We start from the raw sequence: 25,290 nt of genomic DNA, 5'->3' as shown, positions 1-25,290 counted from the left end.
GTTCTGGTTCAAAAAGGGAGCTTTTATGGGGTTAACAACTAAGAAAAGCAGATATTTTCTGTCCGTGGCTGCTGTAATTCAAAATCAACTTTGCCGGAATTTGAATCAAATTACTGCCAATATTGTCATAAGCAAATTTATCAGCCGAGGGCTTGTTTGCTGTGTCTTAGCAATGCCGGGCCTGTTTTGTTGTCTTTTTTGGTGATTCCTACGTAGAGCCTCAATTTCTTACATTGATAAATGGGACAGAATATATGAATGAGAACAAGGTAGCTCAGAAGAGGCAATGCATATAGTTTTCAGCACAGAAAATGTATATGAATAAGTTATATTTTTAGCTGCTCTTACTGTTCAGAAATGAATAGTGTAAGGAACCAAAAAGATGGTAATTGGGAGGCCAGGGGAAGAGGTTAGGAGGGGGTGGGAAAGTAACTGAACTGTTGTTAGAAACAATCAAGGTCTCCTGTTTTGTTCTTGCAGATTGCACCAATTAGTTATGTTTTACTGATGCAATCCCTGGATGTCAGAAGTCGGTCTTTTCCCCTATGGCATGTTAAAAAGCAAAATGCATTATTAATGCTTGAGGTGGGACCTCTGGAACTGTGGTATAAAGCGTTAAATGACATTAATTTAGACAATAATACTATCATCACACTGTTTTACAAGCCAATAACCCAGCTCTTGTTCCCCCTAGTAGTTTATCTCAAGGAGGGAAGTGGATTATTGCCTTGTAAAAGAGGCACAATGGTGCTGGTGCTGTTATGCTGCTATTATTATAAATGTTTCAGAAATACTAAACAAGAAAGGTAGCTGAACAAAAGTAGAGAGAGATGGAAGACAGCCCAAGGAAAGCTGTAACAGAACAGCATTTACCTTGTGTGTCATGTAAAAAGCTGAAAACTGCAGAAAACATTTCAGCTGTATAAAGACATGGATTGGGAATGTTTTCTCCACTCTAAGAGTGTGACGCAGGAGGCACTCGTGCTTCTTTTAACACAGACCATCGGATTGGAGAGATTACTGAGGGAATTTTGGTCTCGAGGCCCCGCTTGCTGGTACAGCAGCACACGTGTACAGGTCGGATTTGTGCACAGTCAGAGCAAACACTAAGGAAACCTGACCGCCTGTCTGCTGGCAAAGCTGTATCCCCCATCTTGTTCCTGGAAAGCTGTTCCTCTGAATAACACTCGCAGCTCTGGACAAGCAAATTCCAGACTCTGCGGGGTGTTTCTGAAGGACAGGAGGAGGCTGAGACCAGCAAGTTCTGCACTTGCAGTTTTGATGATGTGGTAAGGCTTGGTTCTGGAGATGAAAAGGAAAGCTGGGAGGCTCTTACCCTCACACCTTGCTCCAGGACTCAGGGAGCCGGGTGATGCTGCTGCTGCAGGGATGAGCTGCAGGATAAATTCTTCAGAGGGAGGAGTTCACTTTTCAAGATACAAACCACTTTCCTGTTGTCTGGCAGACAAGCAGTATGTGGTTTGGCACAAAATACCTTGTAGCAGTGCTTTTTGCATGTGAAATTAATGGTCTCTGTGCTCATTTGATCTTGAACTCCTTTTCAGTAAAAGCTTTTCAATAAAAACCTTTACAGTATTCAGTAAGATAAGTGGTAAGACAGCAGCATTCGATTATCTAACCTTCCCTGTTATTTGGAACGCGGTCATGTCCCCTGACATTAGTTAATTACTCTGAAAATTACCTCGGTTATCCAAAACCTCAACTCTCCACACACATCCTGTGTCTCTGTGACATTCAGATACCCAAGGTTGTTCTGTATTAGCATAAATATCTGACCAGCCCCCTGGAACTAAACAGACAGATTTTGGCTCTTATTATATGCATGCGTATTTCTGCCAACCTCAACAAGTCTATTCATCTGTTTGAACTGGTGATTTTTGTATTATACTTATAACGTCTCTGTGCTGAATATTACAGAAAACCATACTATTACGCTGTCATCACCTCAGTTTGTGTATTATCTTCTATGGAGCCCTTTTCCCTATATTTGTCCCTCCCCCAAAATAAATTTGCCACACGTAAAGTTAAATTGTATTGCTGCTAGTAGTCCAAAAATACCCAGCAGAGCTGGCCCAAGAAAGACAAACTTTAAGTATTTGGTATTGTAAGTATACCTATAATGTGTCATTTATTTTCCTTTTGAGTAACTGTTTTTTGTAATTCGTTTTTGCCTTGCTTTTCAGTAAATGCACTAGAGAATGCTACTAGTCTCCATTTTCAACATTCTGTGTGTTTGCATACAAAACCACTAAATAATGTGAACTCCTTCAAGCTGTTTGGAATATGTGGAGAGTAAAGGAAAGTATGTGCCTCGTACCACTTCATTCCCTCTGCTTTGGGGTCAGAGTCATGAGGAGTTAAAAAGGCACAAGACTGTTCTATTACTATCAGGAGGGCTGTGAATGTTGTAGTTTACTAAGACATTACTCAGAGTATGTAAGGTAGTTTGCATGAAGCCAAATACTTGGTATATTTTTGAGGTTTCATCATAAATTATGCAAGAGAAGGTAACATGCAGGATTTGTGGGAGAGAAACAAAGCATTATCTGGGGTTGCAAGAGGACAGAGATGGTTTAGAATGATACAGATTAAATGTGAATTTTAAACCCCAGTATGATCTGAGTCGAATACTTTTATTTCATTTCTTGTAAGTGGTCATAAATTATTATTTGCTAGGGGGGCGTCCTGCTGCCGGTTGTTTAGATTATTGGGATGTTTTGGTTTTATATAATCTGTTCCCTGCTCACACCCAAACCACCCGGAGTTAAAGGTGCCTCTCATTGTGAAGGTCACACCCTATGTGTGTAATTATGCTTTGAATAAATGTATCTTGATTGTTAAATGCTTCCTGATTGTTATTTTTCTCATGCTGGAATAAATAATGACCTGGTAATCTATAAATCTGTTGATTTAATAGCGGTTAAGTGTTTAATGTGGATGAAGTGGGTTGTCCTATATGTGATCCATAAATACGTAACTCTGGAAGTGGTTTTGTTTCAAATGAATGAAAGAAAGCAGGGCCGTTGTGTCCCTTTTAATGTTGACTCCTTGTAATGTCTACATAAAAGAGCTGAATTCTCGGGGAAGACATACCTATGTGTTGAAAGAGGGACAAGCATCTAATTACGTTCGGTACTGCACTTCCATATTCTTGATCATAGTCATTTGAAAATTGTTTAAAATCAGGGGAGCTTGTAAATAAGGGAGCGTAGCAGAAAGAAAGGAGTCAGGGTTGTCAGTTTAGGTAGGCCAAGTGGGACATGCTGGGGTTTAAATTGTAATTTGGGAAGCAGGGTGGTGTTACCAGGGTGGTGTTCGTCAGAATATAGAGAATATATGCACCTCTGGATCATGTCTCCAGAGAGCTGTTTGCTGCCAGCATGCTGCTCGCTGCCCTGTACTTCCGTCTGCCTTCTCGCAGCCAGGCCTACGGGTGGTGAAACCACGGCCCTCACTGCTCTGCTCTGTGGGGTAGCACACAGATATCCTCCCCAGAAGTGGAGCTGGCAGCTGGAAGCATGGTTGTCCATGTCTCTCCTCTCTTGGAGGCGGCCAGTGCTGTCCCAGAGCTGGTAGAAGGGAGCGGGTCTGGTCCTCAGCTGCCTCATGGCTCACGGCCGTGGGCTGGCAGCAGCGGTGTGCGTCTGCCATTAGCCAGCCCCACACGAACGTGAGCACTGAGGCTCGGGCCCCTCTCCTGTCCTGCCATTTCATCTTACCTCCAGCTGAGGGGCAGTGCAGCAGCATCTTAAACCTTGCAGAAGGACAACAGAGCGCTGCTCTCAATTTTTCATTGCAGTTTGGTGCCAAAGGTACTCTGGTCCCCTGCCTGCTTCAGAGCAAAGAAATTCCGGCTTGCTCATGCCTGAGCTGAGCTCCCAAGTTGAGTTATTCACTGCTGAACAGTGGGACAGGAGGCATGAAACATGTCATGCTTTCCACTGTTCCCACCTGGCCTGTAGAGTGAAAGGTGAGAAGGTGGTAGGGACTGGAAGTTTCTTCACAGAGCTATCAGAATAGCTGAGAAACAACGTGAATTCCTGCTGAGGTTCTCTTTGGGAAATAACAGTTATAAACAGCTTAGTCTTGGTCATAAGCACCATAGCGTGGGATCTGTTACCACGGTGGAACCAGAAAGGATTCCCATACCAAAACCAATGGGAAAAACAGTGCTTGTCTTGTATCTGAGAGCAATGTAATGAAGCTGCCGTATAAGAATTCAAATAACAAAATGTTGTAACTTCTACTATCTAGTAAAAACACTACAGAAAAAGATATTCTCCTAACATAAGTGATGTGTTTTGTTGTTGTTTATTTATGTTTCTCTCAAAGTGACTACAGTTTGAGACTCTCTTTCTGGGTAGGTGATGTCTGTTAATATCTTCATCAGGGTAAGCTTTAACTCCAGCCAACAATGTTATTGATAGCTAAAGCACGCATGACCGAATAGGTGGGGTCCAGGAGGACAAGCGATACTCCCTCACCCTCTGTGCTTTTCTTTACACGGACTTGGGGACACCCATACAAGAGCTTGCAGATGAGAAGCCATTAGATGGGCTAATGGGGCATTGAACTAACCTGAGGCGATGTATGCAGGAAACTGCTTCTTTCTTAACATCTTATTAGAACTCCCTCAAGTATAACAGGAGGCTAGAGGTAATTAAGCTAAAAATGCAAATAAACATGGTGTGATCATTTTTATGCCAAGTGACCAGCTAAAAATAAGTATCTGCTTGGTGTATGTCGTTTCCATGGAGCAGGGTAAATACACGTTTGCTGCTTGTGGCAGGGTCATGGTCTCCTGCTGTGGCCCAGATTGAAAGGTGAAGATTCACAATATTTATCCTTTTAGCAAGTGTCTGGGGTCCTGTTACACAGGAAAGAGAAAAGGATGGACTATTTGGTAGGTTGCTCAAGTAGTCTTCCCACGTTCGGCCACTAGTTCACCTGCAGCAGAAGGGGGACAGCCGTTATCAGTGCTGGCTCTGTGGGGACAGTAAAAATGAATTAATGGCTCTACTCCAGCTCCTAATAGAGCAACTTGCTCTAATTGCACCTTTCTGAAGACTCTATAGAGAAGCAATGTTTGGCAGAACATAGAGGATTAACTGTTCTCTTGCCACTGGAAGTGACTGATGCCGAAGAGAGCATGAGCATGTTGGAGGACAGACCGCCACTCAACAGCTTGTTTTCTAAGCTCGGCATCACCTGCGAGTGAAATCAATCCATTGCTTTTTACAGGCAATATAGCACTTTCTTTAAAGGCTTTTCTGATAGCCCCCTGAGTTGTACTGGTCCTCTGTACACCAGTGGAAGTTTTGCCACCAGCATCCACGCATCTGGAATTCAATATCTGTCATTTTAGTCATCAAACAGATGTTGATAGAGCTGAATGATGCTCAGCTTGGGAGCTCCTTTTGGCAGTGACTTCATATAATGCATGTGTTCACCAGACTCATATCTTCTCACTGGGGTCTTTAATGATTACAGTGCAAAGCTAATGGTGTGCTAGTTTCTTACTGCATCAGTTTTGTAGAGCAGCAGTCTTACTGGTAGCTTGGATCTTGCCTCAAGAAGTAAAAATCTGTGCAGTTTTTCTTGAACACAAGCTTTTTATCAAGCTTGCTACCTTGTGATTTGGTCAAGTTGTGTTTACATTAATTTTTATTCTCAAGAGGTTTTTCATTCAGCAACCAACTAGCACAAACTCACAGTAGAAATTTGCTTGATGCCGAGTGCCCTTTACTCTTGCTGGCTTTAAAACGACTTACGGGTACTAAGCTTCTTGCAGGATCACGCACCATCATTTATTTTACACAACAGGCTGTTTTACATAATAAGATTTACAACATCAAAGACAGCAAGAATGTTCTTTTTAAGAAAGAGTGTGTGAACCCTTTACACGCTTAGGAGAAACATTCATATCCTGTATGTATTTTTTACATACTGGAATGCCTGCTATTTAATGCTGTCTAGGGATTTAAATGAAGGCTGACAACAGAAATATCCCAGACATACCTCTTTTGTAAATACCTTTAACTTCTTTTAGCTGCCTGTCTTCTAGCTTTTCTTTGTCACAGTAAACCCCAAAATGTTAGAACTGTGTTGTTTACAGGATTGCCAGAATATGCCAAATCATTTCTCTGTGTGGTGGAAAACTGATGAAGACGTATCAGAGCGCTGTCACAAACGCACTGATGAGAAGGTACCCAGCATTGTCTTTTCCCTCTCAGTGACGCAGTTGCATTTCCTATTCACTCAGATTCGGGCAGGACCGGGCACTTCCCTTTGCAGCTTTTGCTTAAGGAAAGAGCTGTGGACTGCAGACCACATTTCATTAATCTCACAGGTCCTGCTGAAAGGGCAGGACCCCAAAGAACCCTAGGGAAGTAGCACAAAGGCTAATGAGTCTCATGTCTTTGGTGAGTATGGTGGAGGCATCTTCTGTGCATCACACTAGTGAACAGAAACCTCGTCCGATCCATTTGTTAGATAATGTTTTTTCACATAGCAGTGCTGGGGAGGCTGAAGCAATGCAAGGAAGATCAGTAAGATGCTCATAGGTGAGGTAATTAAACACACTCACTGTTAGATCCTTGGCTTGTTCCCCAAAATAACACAGTGACATACAAGGGGTGGAAGAATAGAAAACCAGGGGTCTAGAGGTGGACTTGTCACCTCTGCAGACCAGGAGGCCAGGAAGGGCCATTGCACAGTGCAGGGATTTTTATAGGTTGTCTAGACTTGTTTGGTGAGTAGAATACCTCCTAGGAGTAATGGGTTAGATGCAGCCATCCGACCATTTGATTAAAATGATTAATTTTCAATAAATTGCTTTCTGAGAATTTTAGATGTAGCATTCACTGGAGTCCTTTAAAGTCCTTTGCTGTCTTGATGTCCTCTGTCATGCTTCTCGTAACCTTGTGAAACGGGCTGGCTCTGTAACCTGAACAGACTTTCTGGCAGCTGCAGTGTCTCAGAATTGTGCATTTTGGGATTTCCTAGCAAAAAGAGATCAATGGCAAGCAATATCTTTACCTTTTTTCTTTTTTTTTTTTTTTCCCTGAATGGTTAAACTATTTCTGTGCAAAGAGACCATTTATTCTTGCTATGTCACACACAGTCGCAGGGTTAACTAATTTTGTTAAGATCTAGAATGTGCTTTTGAATACACCCCGGAGAAAAATTTTGCCATAGCAGGAAATGAAGATGATGAACTAATCGGTTGTCTTTGTCACCAGTTTTACAATTCATTTTTATGGTGCCGTTTTCTTTATGAAATCATATGAAATGTACGGAATTGTCCTTGTTTGTAAGACTCTTTTTATATGTTCTGGAATTCTTATTTGCAAGCCATGTTTCAGCTATAAATACATCAGCAGATTAGAATTTCATTGCAGCCGTTTTTCATAACTGCTTCAAACACAGTCTTCATGAAAATGGAGTAATCCCTTTGCTTTGCAGTCTCTAGGTCAATACTGGAAGAATATTTGCATGGACCTGAGTGCCTTTTTTAGCTGGCTTCTATAGAAGAACAGACAGACAGTCACTGAAACGGCTCCTGACATATGTTTGGCAGTAAAAGTACCCCTGATTCCAAGTTCCAGATTATACTTCTCAGCTATGGCTGGCCCTCTTCCTGGGCACTCATTAGCTTTTCTTTTAGTCATTTTACACCCTACAGAGGTAGTCTCCTTCTCCTGAGATTTGTCTCTTTTTTTTTTTCCTTTCTTTTTGTTTGTTTAATTGCAAAAGACCTGGTCTCTCTATTCAGTGCTATGAATGTGTTGGGGTTTCCTTTGTCCCTTGGGTGAGATGGTGACTAGCAGAAAATGTGTACTTTTTTCTTTCTTCATGTAGAGGGAAGCATGAACTGGGAGAGGACAGTTCATGAGAAACCTGAAGTGCGTTGTGAATCTCATCTTGCACCACATAGCCCTTAGGTATACGTGCTTTTGTGAAAGGCAAAACCTTTTCAGCCTGTGCGCAGAAACTGTGAACTTGGATGCTTTGCAAATCTAGAGCTTGTACTTAGAGGTGAAATCCTACAATTCTGTCCCCGTCCCCATTGGGAAGGTTCTTTAAGGCATTTCGTCCCTTCTCAGACACCTACGTACATGGACCAATCCTTCTGTGCTTGAGCAGCAGGTTCCTCGAGGACCATAGGGGTGGTGGCTGCTTCTCCGGCTTGGGGCTGTCTTCCATTCTGGGTGGCAGCGTTGTTCTTTCTGAAGAGCAGCATCAGAGTGATGAAAACTACCTACAGCGTTTAAAATGAAAACAAATAGCAACACAAGAAACCTCGGAATGCAGAGAGGTGACTGGCTGGGGTAATTTAAAATAAAAAATGGCTCTTGTCTAGCAGCTCCTTTATAACATGTAGTTACCATCCAGAATATCTCAGGAAACCATTTTGTATTCTGCTACTGTGAACCTAAATAGCAGTTTTATCTTTAAAGATTAGGAGTTATTTGGGAAAGTTTCATTTCATTGTTGTATTTAAAACAGAACATTCCTGCTGTTCTGCCATCTAAATGTGCTGTATATTAAACTAATTACTTTAGTGAAGCTCTGAGTTAAACAAATATTAGTCAGACTGCATATTTAAGTCTACTTATGGCATCAAGATAAAAACCCAGTCATCTCACGAGCACTTCCCTTCTCTTCCCTGACTCCCCCCAGAAAGGTTGAAGTTGTTTAGTTGTTTGTATTCTTTGAAGAATATAAAGATTTTGCACTTTAGACAAGCCTGTTTCCTTTTTTAATGGGAAAAGCTCCAAGTGTTTCTTTTCAAACAGAACTAGAAAGATTACTTTTGCAGACCTCTATTGAGCAGTTTTGGACACCACCCTATAACAGGAAACCATGGCTTCTAAATTTCTTCAGGATGAAAATAGATAACATTCCTGTTACTACCCACAATTAATGATTTGAGATTATGATAGTAATTTGTAAGTTGTTTTACACTTTTACCATTTTTTTAGATGAATGAGTTTAGTTCATTGTCTAACGTGAAGTTTGTTATTGAGCATATGGTATTTGAACTTCACGTTTTTTTGGGACAATGAATGGCTAAGACAACCAACTCCTTACGTAAAAGCAACATTCCTAAGAAAAAGGTTTGGGAGTAGATCTAGTGTTTACTCAGCGTTGAGAGTAATGGGTTTAACCATTGGTTAGAAAGAAGGTAAGATCTTCAGATAGGGACGATATTAGGGGCTCTAAGGGAAAGAAGTGATGGAATTAAAGAAACAATTATTCACAATTGTGGTGTGCAAAAAATTTTGAACTTTCTACTGAATCTTTTAATTTTGTGTCTGCATCTGAGGAACCAAAGTAACCTAAGAACATGTAATGCACACTGATGTGGGCTGATATTCAACTGATACTGTATGTGCTCGGAGGACCTTGTGTTTCTTCTTGCTGTTCTGGGAGTTGAGGACTGCAGGTGACTAGACAGGAGCCAAGACTGAAACTTCCCTCTTTGTTCAATAGATAATAAATAATTTTGCTATGCCTTTTTTCTCGGCCCATACAGTAGAATAGCATGATTGAGTACTGGAGCCAAATCCCTACTATCTGCCAAGTTTAGACTAGCAATTTTATTCAAAGTGGATGCCCTTGATGATGAAGTGTGAGGTCAGGATTGGAGGACATGTACTGAATGATTTGAAGAGAAAAGTGCTGTTATTGAAGGTCTTCAGGATTGCAGAGTTGGGAGAAATTGTAGTTTTATTAAAGAGGCTGTTAGCTGAATCTAACTGGGGGCCAAGACTTACTGAGAACCAGTTCCAGGGGAAGCGGAGTGTAATCTTTTGAGCTTTGCCTCCAGTGTGTTCTTGGTTCATTATATTCCATGGGCGGCTCATCAAGGAGAGTCCCTGCTTTCTGTTAATTGCAAACCAAACAAACTCAAACAAACAAAACCAACCAGACAACAACAACAACAAGAAAAACCCCACCAACCACTAAAATGTGTTATGATTTTTAGATAAGCATGTTTGAAGAAATAGCCCATCATTTTCTTGCTGGTTTCTGAAGTTCCAGAACCTTATGCTAACCTCTTTATTTCTTCTTTTCTTTTCCTCCTCTCTTGTTTATTTGAACGATGAGTGCAAAGCAGAAAATAGCTCTCTGGCAGTAAATGCTCTCTGGCATTGGAAAGTATTTGATGGTTAAGTTAAGAATGAAAAATAATGGGCTTGGAATACATGGTGGTTGAGCCGCTGTGCTGGCTGAGCTCTTTCCTGGACCGTGAGACGTGTCTTGCTCCCCTAGATTTATACTATGGCATTTCTGCAAGAGGGAGAAGAGACTTTCTAAATAGGGAAGGGAAAGGCTTTGGAACAGAGAATCTGTTTTTGCTTTGTTTTTTAGATACTTCATGAAGTCAGCATTCATTTCTTGCCTTCTAAAAGACAAACACCACTAAATAAAGCTGTAATACCTTACAGAGTGCATCACGCTTGCACTTCCTTCTGCAGAGTTTGCTTTTGTACCAGAGTTTACCTTCTGTGTGCTTTTCGAGCACCAAACCCATGGAAGCCCAGTGCTGATGGAGGTGTGTAGGTCACACTATACTGATAATATTAATGCCATGCAATTTTGCTACCACATCCACGTTACGTTTTTCTGTACTATGGAATTACCCTCTTAGCCAGATAAGTGACTTAAATGCCTGCTTTCTGCTTTCCATTCCCTGCAAAAGTGAGGCTTGTTTCACTGCTCACTAGCTCAGGAAAAGGGCTTGAACATGAATTTCTTTTGCAGTCGTCACAGTGGGACAGTGCTCGCATACTGGTGTAATTTGCATTGCTGTCTGAGGACACTTCCGTGGTTTAAGCACTTCAGGAGCCACCAAAGCAATTTATGCACTGGGCAGACAAACGCATCCTTTCCTGCACCCTGCTGTGTAGCAGTTCTCCCTGCAAAACAGAAATCCTGGGTATTGCCCCGGCTTTCTCCCATGATCTTCTCCGCAGCTACACTCATCATTTATGAAACCAGCTTTTGATCTTTGTTCGTGATGGAATTTGCTTTGCCCCTTTCGCACCGCTCCTCCCCGTTGCGGTTGGTGGTGCTCTGTGCTGCTGCACCTGCAGGATTTGGATAGCGTGGTGCCGCGGGGTGCAGAGCGAGCAGGGGGAGCCACTTGGTTACCTCTCCGTTGTGATTAATCTAGTGAGCTCTGGGAGCTGTAAAATGATGATGGTGATGATCTTGTGCTTCCATACAGGCAGCCTGACCCAGAATATGTCCCATGGAAGAAACTCGTACTTAATTACCACTGCTAATTTAGGAAAACACTTCTGTTTATTTGTTATTAAATACAGTGTTTAATTGCCATTGTAAACTGGTTATGTGTTCTGGTAGTAAAATGCAGCTTATTTTTAAACTGAAACTGACTTTGGTGAATAAAAGCCTTCCTTCAGCCTGTTTGCAGTGCTGTGGCTGAGCAGCTGGAGGAAAAAGGGAAGAATGTGCTATTTCCCATAAATAACCACTGTGCCAACAGGAGCCTTGCTAACAAGCAAGATACAGTGGGACAAACAATAGTATGGATGCTTATGCATTGATTTTTTTGTTTGAAAGGAAGAAAGTAACAGTGACATTAAAAGATTTAGGAAAAGGAAAAGGAAAATAAAAATAAAGATAGCCACTGGTTTGCATGGACATAGTGTCTTCTTAGGGCAGGGACACTTGGTACTTTATAGCAGTAGATGACAAACTAGTACTTAAAGCTTGTGTAGCATGATTTAAATTCAAGGTCCCAGTGATTGGTACTGTTTTAGGAAGAAACGGCATATGGTTTTAATATGTTAAAATCTGTCTTCCACTGCAGAATGGTTTAAAATACTTTTGCTTTTCCCTTTCTGTACACTCATTCTGTGCACTCTCATTTCTCATTTCCCAAATTCCACAAGATTCAGCCATCTGGCTTTTTCATTATCTGGCCCATTGTATATTGTTAGTCCACCTTTCTCCAAAGACAAGGAAACAAAGAAATTCCATATTAAATTTTGCATAGTTTCATATTCATTCCTTATTTGGAGTCCGATTTTAGTTTAATTCTTTTCATCATGTGTTTCTTGGTCCTTGCCTGCTTGCACTCTGTGTTAGCATCTGCTGATGGTTGCTCAGATGTGTGCTGCATGGTGTAGGTTTTTTTGTTTGTTTGTTTGTTTGTTTTCTGGCCAAACTTTTGTTTTGTTTTGTTTTTTAACCCTTTGCTGTTTCTGTGGGTTGAGCACTAGTTTAAGAGCTGCAGCCTGTAGCCTGGCCAGCCTTGGCACAGAGCTCTGTGCAGAGCAGTCAGCTGGCTTCCAGGAGCAGCGGCCTCAAAAACTGGCCTAGAAGCTTCCCTGTGGCTCCCCTCTGCAAGGAAAAGGCAATGACAGCAATGACCAGTGCTGAAGGCTGTAGTAACCCCCTTCAGTCTCCTGTAGTGCAGGGAGAGGAAGAGCAACGGTTGGGATATAACCCCTTGGAGCAGAGCGCGTTGTGTGGAAGCGGTCCTGGACTGAGCCCCGCAGTGACAGGGAGCAGCGGGGGGATCCAGGTTGAGGGTTTATAGAGAAATCTAGAGGTCTCCTCTGCTTCATTCCGCCTGAATATCTTGAAAATTCAGGCACTGCTTAAAGTCTGTGTGGAAGGCCTGGCTGGGCAGGGCCGGGAGAGCAGTACAGCGTGTAGCAAAGGCAGAGTCGTTTCCATCCCTGCGTATCCGGGCTCTGTTCCCCATGAGCTGAAAAGGCCTACATGGCCTCGGGGAAGCATAAGAGTCAAGGATTGGGAGAAGGAAGCAAAATCCATTGACATTAATCCAAATTAACCTTTGAACACCTCACGTTTTCTGAATGCAGTTCTTTAAATGGCAGCAGACAGCGGTAAATGATCTTGTTTAATATCTCTGGGCTTCAGTGAATGTGAAACATTAGTATGAAATCTCCTTATTGTTATAATAAATATCTGGTTTAGCCTGATAAGAGGTGAGATGGTTCATAAAATGCTGGATGAGTAAGCCTAAAGAATCTGTTTAATTGAATCTTCTTAGTTATAACGTCACAGTAGTCGAAAATAGAGGCCTGGGGAATTGTGGTAAAATGCTGCTTTGGCATTTTCTCATTGGCGGGCAGGGCTGGTTATGATCCTGCTTCGGGTCCCGATGAAACCAATTGTAGGCAAGTCGTTCCTAACAGCAGACGAGGCATTTTTGTATAAACCACGACTGTATGGAAATGTGCGTGTGTGGGTTGGAATGCACATAGCTTAATTTCGTAGGTCAAATAAGGAAGCAAGGCTGATTTTAACCACAGCGTTTGAAGTAGCAGGAAATGTGTTTCTTAATGTCACCGTTTTTCCTTTTCTTTTAGAAATGCTATGCGCTATATTGCATAGGGAACACTTAACAGTTGTGTCTCTGGGTCCCTGTTGTTTACCGATGTGACCTTTTATATAGCTCTGAAATGTTGTGTTGTGTTTTTCTTCTCCCATGTAAAATGAAGCTTAAATTTAAATTTCCTGTACCACTCAAATTGGCGTGGCTTGGTTTTATACAAGCTGAACAAGTTTCTCTTCCTTGGGTGAGTAATCTGCTGGAGCTGGTTATATAAGAAAAGGCTGTAAGAAAGGTTATTATGTGCTACTTTAAAAGATCCTTACTGCAAATACAAGACCTTTGTTTTAGGTGACAGAAAAGAAGATAGAAGCACCAGAAAAGTGATTAGCTATCACGCCATTTATAAAACCTAAGCATGTCCAAGTAAGTTAACAAGTAGTTAAGGGGATCATAAATCTTATGCTTAGGTAATAAATACCTACATTATACTTGCCGAATACGAAGAAATGCCAATTTCATCACACACAGGTCTGAGCTCTGACCTACAGATTTCAGAGACTTCTTAGAAGTTTCTTCTCATTTTATATCATGGCTGTACTATTTCCTGCCATACTGCAGCCTTCTCATCATCTGGGAAGAATCAATGTCAAGTTGTCAAACAGACTAATTGGTTTAATATTTTATAATTCTTTTACTTAAACTGATTCTTAGCCAGTGATAAAATCACTTCTGTTTTAAATGTTAGTGTCTCTGGCAGATAGAAGTATTAGATACTTGGATAGGATTTTCAGAATTGCCCATGGCTTTTGGACATTTAATTCCCATTAATTTCTGAGAGGTTCTTTGCTTCCCTCAGGACACTTTTAAAATCTCAGCCTTTGTAAACCTTTTGGTAATGGCTGGTTTTAAAATCTTTTCAGTGTCAACTTAATGGGAAATCTGTTTCTCACCCTGTTTCTACAACCATAAAAGGTACGTAGGACTTTTCCTTCGACTTCTTGGCAAGAGAGGCAGCCAAAACAAGCACAAATAGGATCACAGCGACAACCTTGCTGCTGAGATCTGGCCACCTCTTCGGGAGGGAGCTCTGTTTTTGCAGCGCTGCAGGCAGAGTGCACGTCCTCTCCGCTGCATGAGCTGCTTCCCACCGGGACCAAGGGGAGGGAGAGGGCTTGCAGGCGCAGAAATAACCTGGTGCTCGTGAACCAGCAAGGACTGCTGTTGCTCCCACTGATCGACTGTACCTTCACGTCTCCTCATGCAGGGAGCCATGCAGCAACTCCTGTTAGTGCTGCTAAAATGTGGTGGTGAAAGAACTGGGGTAGTTCTCGTCTCCTTTGAATTGTTGTATTTTATATCCTAGAGCACAAGCCTATATAATAGAAGGACACTCAGCTGGAAGGCTGCACTGCTCTGAAGAGATTAGAGAAAGGCTGGTATTAGCTGCAAAACCTTTCTTGCGGGTTTGTTCAGAAACATACAGCTTAAGGAGCTTAGTAAATTCTGGGTTAAAACTAGTAAGTGAATTCAGAGCAAGACAATATGGCCTGTGAAATCTGGGCTGATGAGAGAAGGCTGAATGTGTAAAACAATGGGGCTGGGAGCTGGGAACGCTGGGAGCCAAGCTGCTCAGCCTTAGGCTAGCCTGGGAGTTGCGATACACGTGATAAAAGCAGCCTGGCCCAACAGGGAAATTCTGCCTGAAAACTTCACTTCTGCCCTGAAATCATCAGCCTTCATCTCCATCTTGCTGACATTTCTTGGCTCAACCGTTTGACTCATCAGTAGCAAAAGACAATGTGAGAAAAAACATTTTGCAATTCATGTTGTTCCTTTGCGTGTGTTCAAAATGGCTGCTGGGCAAGGGAAAGAAAGTCTTTTCCCAAAGTTTAAGAAAGGAAAACACAGCAGAGTGGCTCTGGGTCATGCTGTGTAGTCTGGCTGTGTCAAGCATTAGCAGTCATCCTCCAGGAGTTACTCTTGAATGCCTGAAGCTCCTGCATGCTTTTCTAAATGGGACTTTACTCCCTCCCAAAGAAGGGAGGGAGACAGTAGCAACCTTTGAAGCGATCTTGTCAAAACAGGGATTGCAAAAAATGCCATTGCTTTTGATCAGAGACACCACTGTAAAAATAAAGGGCATTCAGTATCCTATCTTAATTTTTCTGACTTGCGTTTGTCTGTAAAGTCTTGTCCTTTGTCTTCAAAAGCACCGTAGAGATGTGCAACATAAAAGGAACGATCATGGGGCCACCAAAGAGCCCTGTCTTTGTTGTTGTTTATACTGAAGTATTATGTTATGCTATTGGCAAAGTAATTTTCAGCTCCAAGTGAGACAAGATCAGTCACAGTGGTTTTCACAAGATTGATGTGAAGAGCTAGAGTGGTGCTAATTAATCAGAGATGGGGAGAGCGTGTGCCTGCATACTCAATTAGTGTAACATTTCCTAAATCGGAAAGGAGCTCTGCCATACAATAATACTACAGCAGAGCCTGAAGGGTGCAGGGATACAATTCATAATGAACTACCTGAACTCATTACTCGAGCACTTGCACCCCTATTGGATGGTGAGCCCAAAGTGGATTTCTAGTCTGGGTACTGCAGCGTTGGGAATAACCACCAATGCTTGAAAGTCAACATTTCCTTTTATTTAGAAGATGTTACATTACTAAGGCTCCTTTATTATTATTATTATTATTATTATTATTATTATTATTATTTACTTAAGCAGAAAGAAGAATAGGTGTTTGTTACAGTTAAAGCATCTTTGCCATAAGCAATGTTACTTACAGCTACTTTTCACTTTTCTTTGAAATCTAGTGTTTTTTAAGAGAAACTACAGGTTGTCATAGCTGCTACAACACTATAAATAAAAATAAAGTGGTAGTTCCAGTTGTGTTGCAATGCTGCACATGGAAGCTTAAAAATGAATACTGATCTCCACCTAAAAATGGAATAGTAGGACAGAGTACTTCCTGTACTTGGTACCAAATTAAATTCACTCTTAAACTCTAGTATTCGGGCTTGTTTGTTCTTCCCTTACAAAAAAAAGATACTTTTTCTTGCTTATAGGTAGAATAACCTGTAACTATGATTTGAAACAGCAGAAGATTTTGTTTAAGTCTTTGAAAATAAAGTGATTTAATGGTATAGCAGCTTTAATTTTATCCAGATTTGTAGTTTACATCAGGCACAGCTGTTGAGGAAACCTGCAGAATGAATTAGAAATGGATTAATGAAGCTGTAAGACAAATACATTAGAATATTTTAAACAGCTCTCAAGGAAACCGTTTTATTTAATTTTAGTCATGTAATGGCTTTATACTCTGAGCAAAACAAAGTAAAACAATAGACTCACATTCTAAATTGACAGCAAACGTATCATTTTTTCCACAGGCTTTTGAAGTATGCAAACCCATATAATTATTTTCTGACTAGTGAAATTGGTTCATATGGTTTATGAGGGGAAATAAGCCCTCCCTAACAAATACAGTCTGTGGCAGCTGGCCCTGTACCTGCTACACCACTCTCTGGCTATAAAACCAGAGATAACGGTCCAATTTCATTTGTAGTTATGCTGCTATAAATCTGGAGTAAGTTCATTGGTCTGATTCCAGCATTAGAAACCTAAGTTATGTTTCCTTTCCCAATCTCTGTCATTTCGGACTATGTTCTATGTGATATGGCGTGGATGAAATGTGTCTAGTATCTCTGGTATCTTAAGTCAGAAATAGGTCACTGGTGTTTGGCTCTCCATGAGGAAAATGCTCTGTTCAGCAGCCAGATAAGGGGGGAGAAGGGGATGATAGCTTCTGTCAACTTACTCAAGAAATCCTCATGCCGATTATGTGCCTCGCTCAAGTTTCTGCTTAAACAGTCCCTGAAAATACAAACTTCTGATGCGTCTGGGTTTGCTGAAGGAACCTGGTAACTAGTTACTGTGTTACTCTGCACGTGGTTGTGGTCATCCTTCGAGCATGTGTTACTCCTGGGGCATGGGAGTGGGACAGAAGCTGCCTAGCAAAATTACGAATGTAGGTTTACTGGTCTTAATCATGCTGCTGTAGTTAAACTGCCATAAGTCTCTTATAATGCAGAACATCCTCCTTTTTCTTCTGTTTAGCTGAAGTGTTACTATCTGAGAATTTACACTGACAGAAGGAAGATTATACCTGTGTGGAAGGACTCCCCCCAGTGATAGACAGGTCTCGCTGAGTTGCTCTGTAGCTGTTTGAAGCTGGCTAGAGACAGGTTTATTCTCTGTTCTGCTTAACTGTGGGTTTTGATTGCTTGTCTAACAAAAGTGCGGATTCTTGGGAATCTGGATAGAAACAGTGCTCATAAGAAATAATTATCCTTGCCTTACGCTCAAGACATACAAGTTACTCTCTTGACCTAACCAAACATAGGTCAAACTGAGCTTAGCCCGTTCTAGAGAGATTTGAAAGACCCGTGTATGTAGTTAAATTCCTGTACAGTAGAATAAGTCCTTTAGTTGATATCATAGGGTAGATAGTTATTCTAAAAATGGTACTGAAATTAGAGAGCACGTGCAGGAGTTTGTCCTGGCCCGCTCTTTCTTGCATTGTTTGATACCTTCCTTTGGCCATTGAGCATGGCTGATACGCTTAAATGTTACCTGTTCTTTACCCTGGAGAACCACCTGGAGCAGCATATACATATATATTTTTTTCTCACTGCAGTGACTTGGCTGTGCTTAAAGTCTGTGTGGGTAAAAATAAATAACATTCAAGTCAATAAAATATAATAAATAGCACCCCTGTTACAGGTACAAAATGATACTGCTGTACCTCAGAGAGAGTCGTGCAATTGTAGCAGCAGAAAATGCTTCTTAGACAAAAATGTGATCTTTCACAACCCAGAATATATTTTTTCCACTCCTGCCTGCCTTCATAGCCTAGTCAGAAAAAGCTCTTTTTTTTTTCTTTCCTCTTTGACCATACTTTGTTCGTATTTTGTTGAGTACTGTAATCAATCCCAATTATCTCTAGGTCTCTACATCTGATTTCGATGAATGGTATCATGCCATACCCCAAACCATTGGGGTTACCAATTGCATAACATATTGCAGAGTGGGTTAATATATTAACAACCTTTGCTCAGAGTATTTTTGCAAAGATAATCTGAGGCATTAACTAGTAGAACAGGGACACAAGTTTTGTTCCTAAATGCAGCTGACTGAAAATTGAGTTAAGTTTTCTAATTATATGGACAAACAGCCCTGGAAGATGTTTCTGTTGAAGCCATTGTTCTCTGATCAAAAGAGGTTTGTGACAGAATCGTCTTCTTATGAGAAGAGAAATATGAGTTGTATGAAATGTGCTACCATAACGTGATCTGTTATGTATTGATAAGGTGTTTTCAAACTTCTTGCAATTAAAAGTATGATTCTAGTAGGCTGTGATAATATTTTTCCTTTGTATGGACAGCACATATTTCTTGTCTTTTTGTCAGTGGTTTAATTTTAGCCTTGATGTTAGACGTTTTCATTTACGTGTGTGAATAGGGTGCTGTTCTAGCCCCCTTTCCAAAGGAGCAGACGTTAACTTTCCGTGAATGTGGCTCAGGTAGCAAAAGCAGCAGGTATTTTAACCTGTAGGAGGCACAGTGAAAACTAGTGCTCAGAAGCTGAAGTTTCACAAATAAAAAAGGTGCAGAGTCATGGACTGTTGGTCGGACCCAAAGGGACATTTCTCATGTTCCCAAGTCCTTAGGTTGTCTCTCCATGAGCGATGGTGCCTGGGTTCTGGATGTGCTTTTTGCTAATGGATGCACCGAAGGATGGCTGTGTGCCTGGCACAGAAGAATTAGGGAACGCTTTGAGACATTACCTCAGCTAATTCAATGCAGAACGGAGCTAGGTATCCCTTCCCAACTCCTTTCCGTCTTGGGGAGTGAGTTCCCATTTAGGACCACTTGTTTGTGAAGTCCTTGGGCTCGTGAGCCTCCTTATTAACCCGTAGCTCTGGGTTATCTAATCCAGACACACACGCTGGCTGCCTGGTGGGACTGCTCAGGTCCTGAACCAGTGGTAGTGTGGGGGATTTTCTTTGTCTGTTTGCCGGCTTGTGAGAAGCTTGACTGAAAGGCACAAATTAAAACCTAAAGAGAGCCTTACTGGAAGGGCCAAGCAGATGGAGATCAGCACGGAGACTGGTAAATGCCGTAGTAAGACGGAAAACAACTTGTACTGTTGCCCTCAGGCTGCATCTGTTACTGGAAATAAAACTTGGGGTTATCATTATTTTAATTTACCAAATATATACGGGCTGGCAAAAAGCGATTTTGATGTCTCTGAACATTTTCATGAAAGCACATCTTATGTTTCTGCAATAGGACACAACACTATTGCTCTGACTTCACCTTCATGTAGACACTGAACACAAGAAGTAATTGCCTGTATTTCCACCCATATTCCACATCAAGCATTTGCTGTTGAATCACTGATAAATTATATGCCAGGCTGCCTGTACAGCTTAATCTCTGCCCTCTGTCTGTTTGCAAATAGCATGACTTTGCATATTGAATCATATTCCAGATACTTTATTGACAGTAACTTTTTATAACCTTATACCCATGGCTATATTTAAGCGGTTTATCATTGCCTGTATATCTACCAAATAAATTAAACACAGTTATTTATAACAAAATGACTCTAAAGCTGTGAAGTGATTATGGTATTTTTAATAAGCAAAGGATTTGGAAACCACTACGATTTCCATTTTTGCAAGTAAATTAGTATAATTATGTGTTTTAGTTACTAAAATAAAAAACAAATTGCAAAGCATGTTTTTATTCTATTAATAAACTTGGCTAAAATGCTGATTCTTCAAATACATTCTACGAGGTAGGAAAGGATGAGGTTAATGATAAGATAGCTGCCTTTTGTCACCTCTGTAGTTAGAAAGCCTTGTTGTTTTTATCTTTTTTGGTGTGTTGTTGGTTTTGTTTTTTAGGTTTTTAGTTCCTGGAACAGTGAGTATATATATATGTTTTTTCAAAAGTGAAGATTATGTTGAGAAAGTACCATGAAGATGTAGCCATACCAGAATAGTCCTGTTGCGAACTGAGTGAAGGTTTCTAACTTGAATGCTTTAGGTTACAGGTTATCCCTGTTCATTCATTGGTGATACATATTACAGATCACCTATATACTGTTCTAAACCGGCAACTTTAAGAGCGATGACTTGAAAATATTTTTCCAATCTCCTTACATAATTTTTTTTTGCTCATGCTTTTCTATTTTAAAAGTATAATAGAAGAGTGTTTAACCTGAGTCAATGGATCGAGGGCCAGGCTTTGGTGCCCTGTGCTCGGCCCTGTTTCAGTGGAGGCGCAGTTGCCCGTAGGGGTAAGGTTCCTTCCCGCGCTGGGACCTGGACCTCGAGTCTCTTCCCTGCTCCCTGTCTTGGTTCTCCTATCAGTAAAATGGATTCTCACTTATCTCTGAGAAGTCCTCTGAGCTTGTCAGGGGGAAAGCGGTGGATATTTTATAAGTGAAGTATGTAAGGATAAGACACATGGGAAGTGATACAGTGTCTGCTGAAATTGATGGGTATCTCCTTTTAGTTAAATAGAGGCTGAACCAGAAGCTAAGACAGCCGGCAGCGCTTGGGTAGGAGCCCTGCACTGCGCAGTGTGTGCGCGTATACTGACGAGCTGATTGGGAACGTGTAAAAGAAAAAAAAGTTTTTCTTATGAGCTGTGGTTTACAAAATGTTTATAATGATTTGATTTTCATTACATAAACTCTCATCTGTTTTTGATTAGTGTCTGGGTGTAAAGACTTTATTTTGTATGTCCTTTTATAATTTTATACAGGAACAATCAAAACCTGAAGGGATTCTGCACTGTTTGTATATTAAATCAGTCCTGATGGTCTTAATCTCATCAGTAATTAAAAACAAAGTTAACTCGGTACTTGATTGAGATGTAAGGATGTTGGTAATTCACTGTTTCCCTCTCTAGAACAGCAATGTTTTGGAGGTTTGGTTTACATCAGAATTCTGCAGTGCTTCCAAGAATTTCAATCTTATATCCATGGCGGGTGTTTTTGTTTGTTGGTTTGTTTGTTTGTTTGTTTGTTGGTTTGCTTTGTTGTTGCCATTGTTTTGTTTGTTTTTTCTTTAGATAAAATAATTTTGACTTAAGCATACTTTTGACTTGGGTATAGGTGTCAGGATCCACATAGGTACGAATGCCAAGCCGTAAGCTGTGTTGCTTTTTTTTTTAAAAAAAGCTTTTTTTTTGGTGGCAGGTTAGTTAATCCTGAGTAGATGGTTCCATGTGGTTGTTGCACAAGGGGCTGGATGCCTGTATCTGCACAATCTTACTATTTACTGGCACAGGCTGCCTGGAGAAGCTGTGGATGCCCCATCCCTGGAAGCATTTAAGGCCAGGCAGGATGGGGCTCTGGGATCCTGCTCTGGTGGGTGGCATCCCTGCCCACGGCAGGGGTTGGGAACAGGGTGCTCTTTATGGTCCCTTCCAACCCGAGCCGTGATTCTGTGATCTTCCTGTTAGTATAAATTCTAGGGATACTGGAAGCATTGCGCAGTCTGATTCACTTTGTAGGATGGGCATTACCCAGTGATTTCTGAGCCAAGAATTCATTTCTGACGTTTGTCCTTTGCATAAACACAGTTTTTTTATCTGCAGACTGACTTGACAATAGCTCCATGATAGCCTTGTATGTGATGTTGCAGTGGTTCGTTCCCCTTCTGCTAGGTCAGTGCTGGTTTCTGCCCCTAAATGATACAACTTCACATTCCAGCCACTGGATTTGATGTCTTTGCTAGGCTGCAGCTGTCTCCGCCCTGTGTTCTTAGCATTGATCCTAGATGAATCGAGTTAAACCAAAAAATGACTCATCAAGTCTAGGATAGAAATTAGAAGATAATTAGGATCCTGGAAGGCAACAGGGGCAAAGTCCTACCTGCTTTGTAAGAAATCTGTATTTTCTTGACCCCAATTCATTAATGCAATGCTGCTTTTTCTGAAATGTCTTCTTTTTCAATTTCCTTTTTAAAAAAGGTTTGCGTAGTGGGATAGTAACAATAGCCTGGCAATAATCTCATACATATGTTGAACAGTCAAAACACTGTTTTCATCCTAAATGATAGCTGGCTGCTTATATCTCCAAAGAATTTGTCAGTGTCTGGCTACAGCATCGTGCTGGGAATTCATGTGACCCGAAGTCTCTGTCAAAACCACTGCTTTTCAAAGAGGTCTCTCGTTCTTTAAGTTTGACCTGCATGTATATATTATGTTCCAAAATGCATCAAAATGATTCGGGTTAGAACAGTTCTCCAGGAAAAACTTACCACTTCATAGAGCATTTGTTCCTGAGAGAACATTTTTAGTCTTTTTAGGTAGCAGTTTTGCCTGCAAAATACCCATTTCCAGCAGTGGTGGTTTTTCTGTGTTTATTAAATTTGCTTCTTTAGATAGTTTTCTAGGTGTTAATTGCCTGCAAATTTAGTAATTTGACAATGTACAAAACTAACAGTTTGCAGGAGATGTTTTCTAGCATAGTCCTTTTTTTCCCCAAGAAATCAGCAGTTTGCTTTTGCTCGGGGAATGAAGAGTCCTCGAAATAGAGGCCAACGCTGTGACCTTTGTGTCTCTGAAGACCTTTGCAAGTCTGAGGGAACCAGAAAGCTCTGGAAAGACATTTGAGCAGATGCCTGATTACTTCCACGTGAACACTGGTTGTGCTTACATTTGGCTGAATCAGAGCTCATGGTACCTGTCCGTGCCCCTAACCTCGATGTGCTCAATGCCTGCCTTGTCAGGTGTCCCCGGGCTGAGCAAGGCAGCGATTCTTTCCACCCTGAAAAGAATACTGCAGCTCGGGTATAGTTTAGGACACCTATGTGCTGATTCTAACGATTATTTTTTGAAACAGTATACAACTTTTTTTTTTTTTTTAAAAAAAAAAGAAAGTGGCACATGAAATTGTTGTCCTTGAACATTGTTCTGCATTGGTGAAGCTCCAGTATAAATGCAGGTTCGTGCTGACGTTAATGGCTCTCTGTTCATCTGATAAGCCCCCAGATGCTGTGATATTTGCGGGTTGAAGACGGTGAGTGTGGCTCGAGCAGAAGCTGGGCACCCGTTGTGTTTGGGAGCTGTACACCAGTGGAGAGGCCCTAGAACCAGGGCTCGGGTGGGCTGAAGGAAGACGTCTTCCAGGAGCTCCTGCAGCCCCCTGGCCAGCTATCGCTCAAGGAGCCTGTACAGCTGGCAAATTAATTTCTGCCCTATTGAAATTAAAAACAAATAAATAATTGCTACAGTGTGATGGTGCATTTTAATATAAGTAATAAATTCATGGTAAATTATATTTATACTGAAACAGGGAGGCACCATGTATCTTTGGTGATTTATACACACAATCTGCCAAGTTACTGAGCTAATATTAATTTGTGGGAGACATCAACCTCGCTCTGCAAGATAATTTAGATTATTCCTCATACAATTCCAGTGCATTCATGTGAAGCTATGGGAACAAGAAAAATATTAATAAAGGACTTAAAACTGGAAAAGCTTATGGGAAGGAAAAAGCCCCATACGTCTCTGAATAAATCTTGTTCCTTATGTGCAGATTTATTTCTTAATTCTTATTCTGTTCTAGTATATTTTCTGTAGTTTTCTAGCCTATGTTCATCACCATGGTATTTGAATACTTTGAGGTAGTCCATTAAGTAGCATGTTCATCAGATCATTATACCCTGTCACTGAGGAGAGGATTAAATAGTGATATTGCATCTATTAATCTGGGAAACTGTGCTTCAATTACAGCAGACTGGAGAATGGATGGAGAGATGAGTTTTATTGGCTTATGGTTTTGATAGCACATAGATGTTTTACTTTAATTTTTTTCAAAGACAGACGCGTTAGAAAAAAACCACCAAAATAAATTATTTGAAAATCCACATAATGATATAGGAGAATTACTTATATTTTACTAGGTAATTATCAAATAACATAGATTAGTCATTTGAAGAAAAGAATGTTACAATCTGTCTGTCTATCCTAGTAGCAAAAATAAAATGTTATTATTTTAAAACTACCATGCAAGAAGGCTATCAGTTTCCTAGGGAAAGGATGGGGAATAGAAAAATTATTGGCATATATTTAGAAAAGAATATATCAGCTGCAGAGGAAAATAAGCCGGAAAATTACATCTCCTGGTAATTGAAAAGTTAAAATTTCCATGTGCCAACACCTGGGATTGGAGGGGACAAGCAAACACCAACCAAAGCCATGATGAAATATTAAATAAAAATTTAAAACTATCCCCATGCAGCTTTCACAGTTCTCCACAAGTATGTGCACTGGGACATAGAAGACTATGTGGATAGATTATATCAGTTCACTGGAGCTAAATGGAAAAATTCAGAAGTTATGTAAAGGTTTTCAAACATAGATATTGTATCCCAGCAGGAGAAACAACTGTACAGAACGGTGACATGTAAGAGTTCTATAAATTTTTAATTAACCAAATTAATTCTTTTTTTTTCTTTTTGAAAGCTTTTGACTGCCTGATTGAGAGGAAAGTTCTTCAGACTTGTTTTTCTGCAGTCGTTGCCTTTTTTAAATGTAACAAAGGTTGCGTGAGACTAACCAGAAGATACTTGTCTTCATCAAGTTTATTCATTTTTCATTTATTTTTATTTTGAAAGCGATCATTTAAAAGCTCGGAGAGGGGAAACGAGCAAAACCTGTGCGTTCAGCTGAGACAGCTTTGTGGCCAGAGCTTTTCAGGTGGTATTAATAAGATCCTGGTTACAACAGCAACCAAACTGTCTGAAAGTGTAGTCTGAGAAGGCTGTTGACAGAGCAGAAGGGGTATTAGTGGTGGCTCTACACCCACTTGGATGTGGCTCTTCTGAGAATTAAAAAG

At 40.8% G+C, this 25,290-nt stretch overlaps 1 protein-coding gene across 3 annotated transcripts in view; it reads left to right on the top strand.

Annotated features, from left to right (window-relative positions):
• Positions 1 to 25,290, top strand: part of PTPRG (protein tyrosine phosphatase receptor type G) — a 410,991-nt gene that overhangs the window by 131,844 nt on the left and 253,857 nt on the right. The window contains exon 1 of one of the 3 annotated variants that reach the window (XM_080606412.1): positions 1 to 25,290. This exon is cut by the window's left edge and continues 21,906 nt beyond it. The exons of the other annotated variants lie outside the window; for them this stretch is intronic. The gene's annotated coding sequence lies outside the window, so the exon portion shown is untranslated. 3 annotated transcript variants of the gene reach the window in all.

This window comes from Anser brachyrhynchus (assembly GCF_964034855.1).
Source record: "Anser brachyrhynchus genome assembly, chromosome: 10".
NCBI lineage: Eukaryota > Metazoa > Chordata > Aves > Anseriformes > Anatidae > Anser > Anser brachyrhynchus.
The sequence above is the reverse complement of the archived record's forward strand: the minus strand, read 5'-3'. Positions and strand labels throughout refer to the sequence as shown.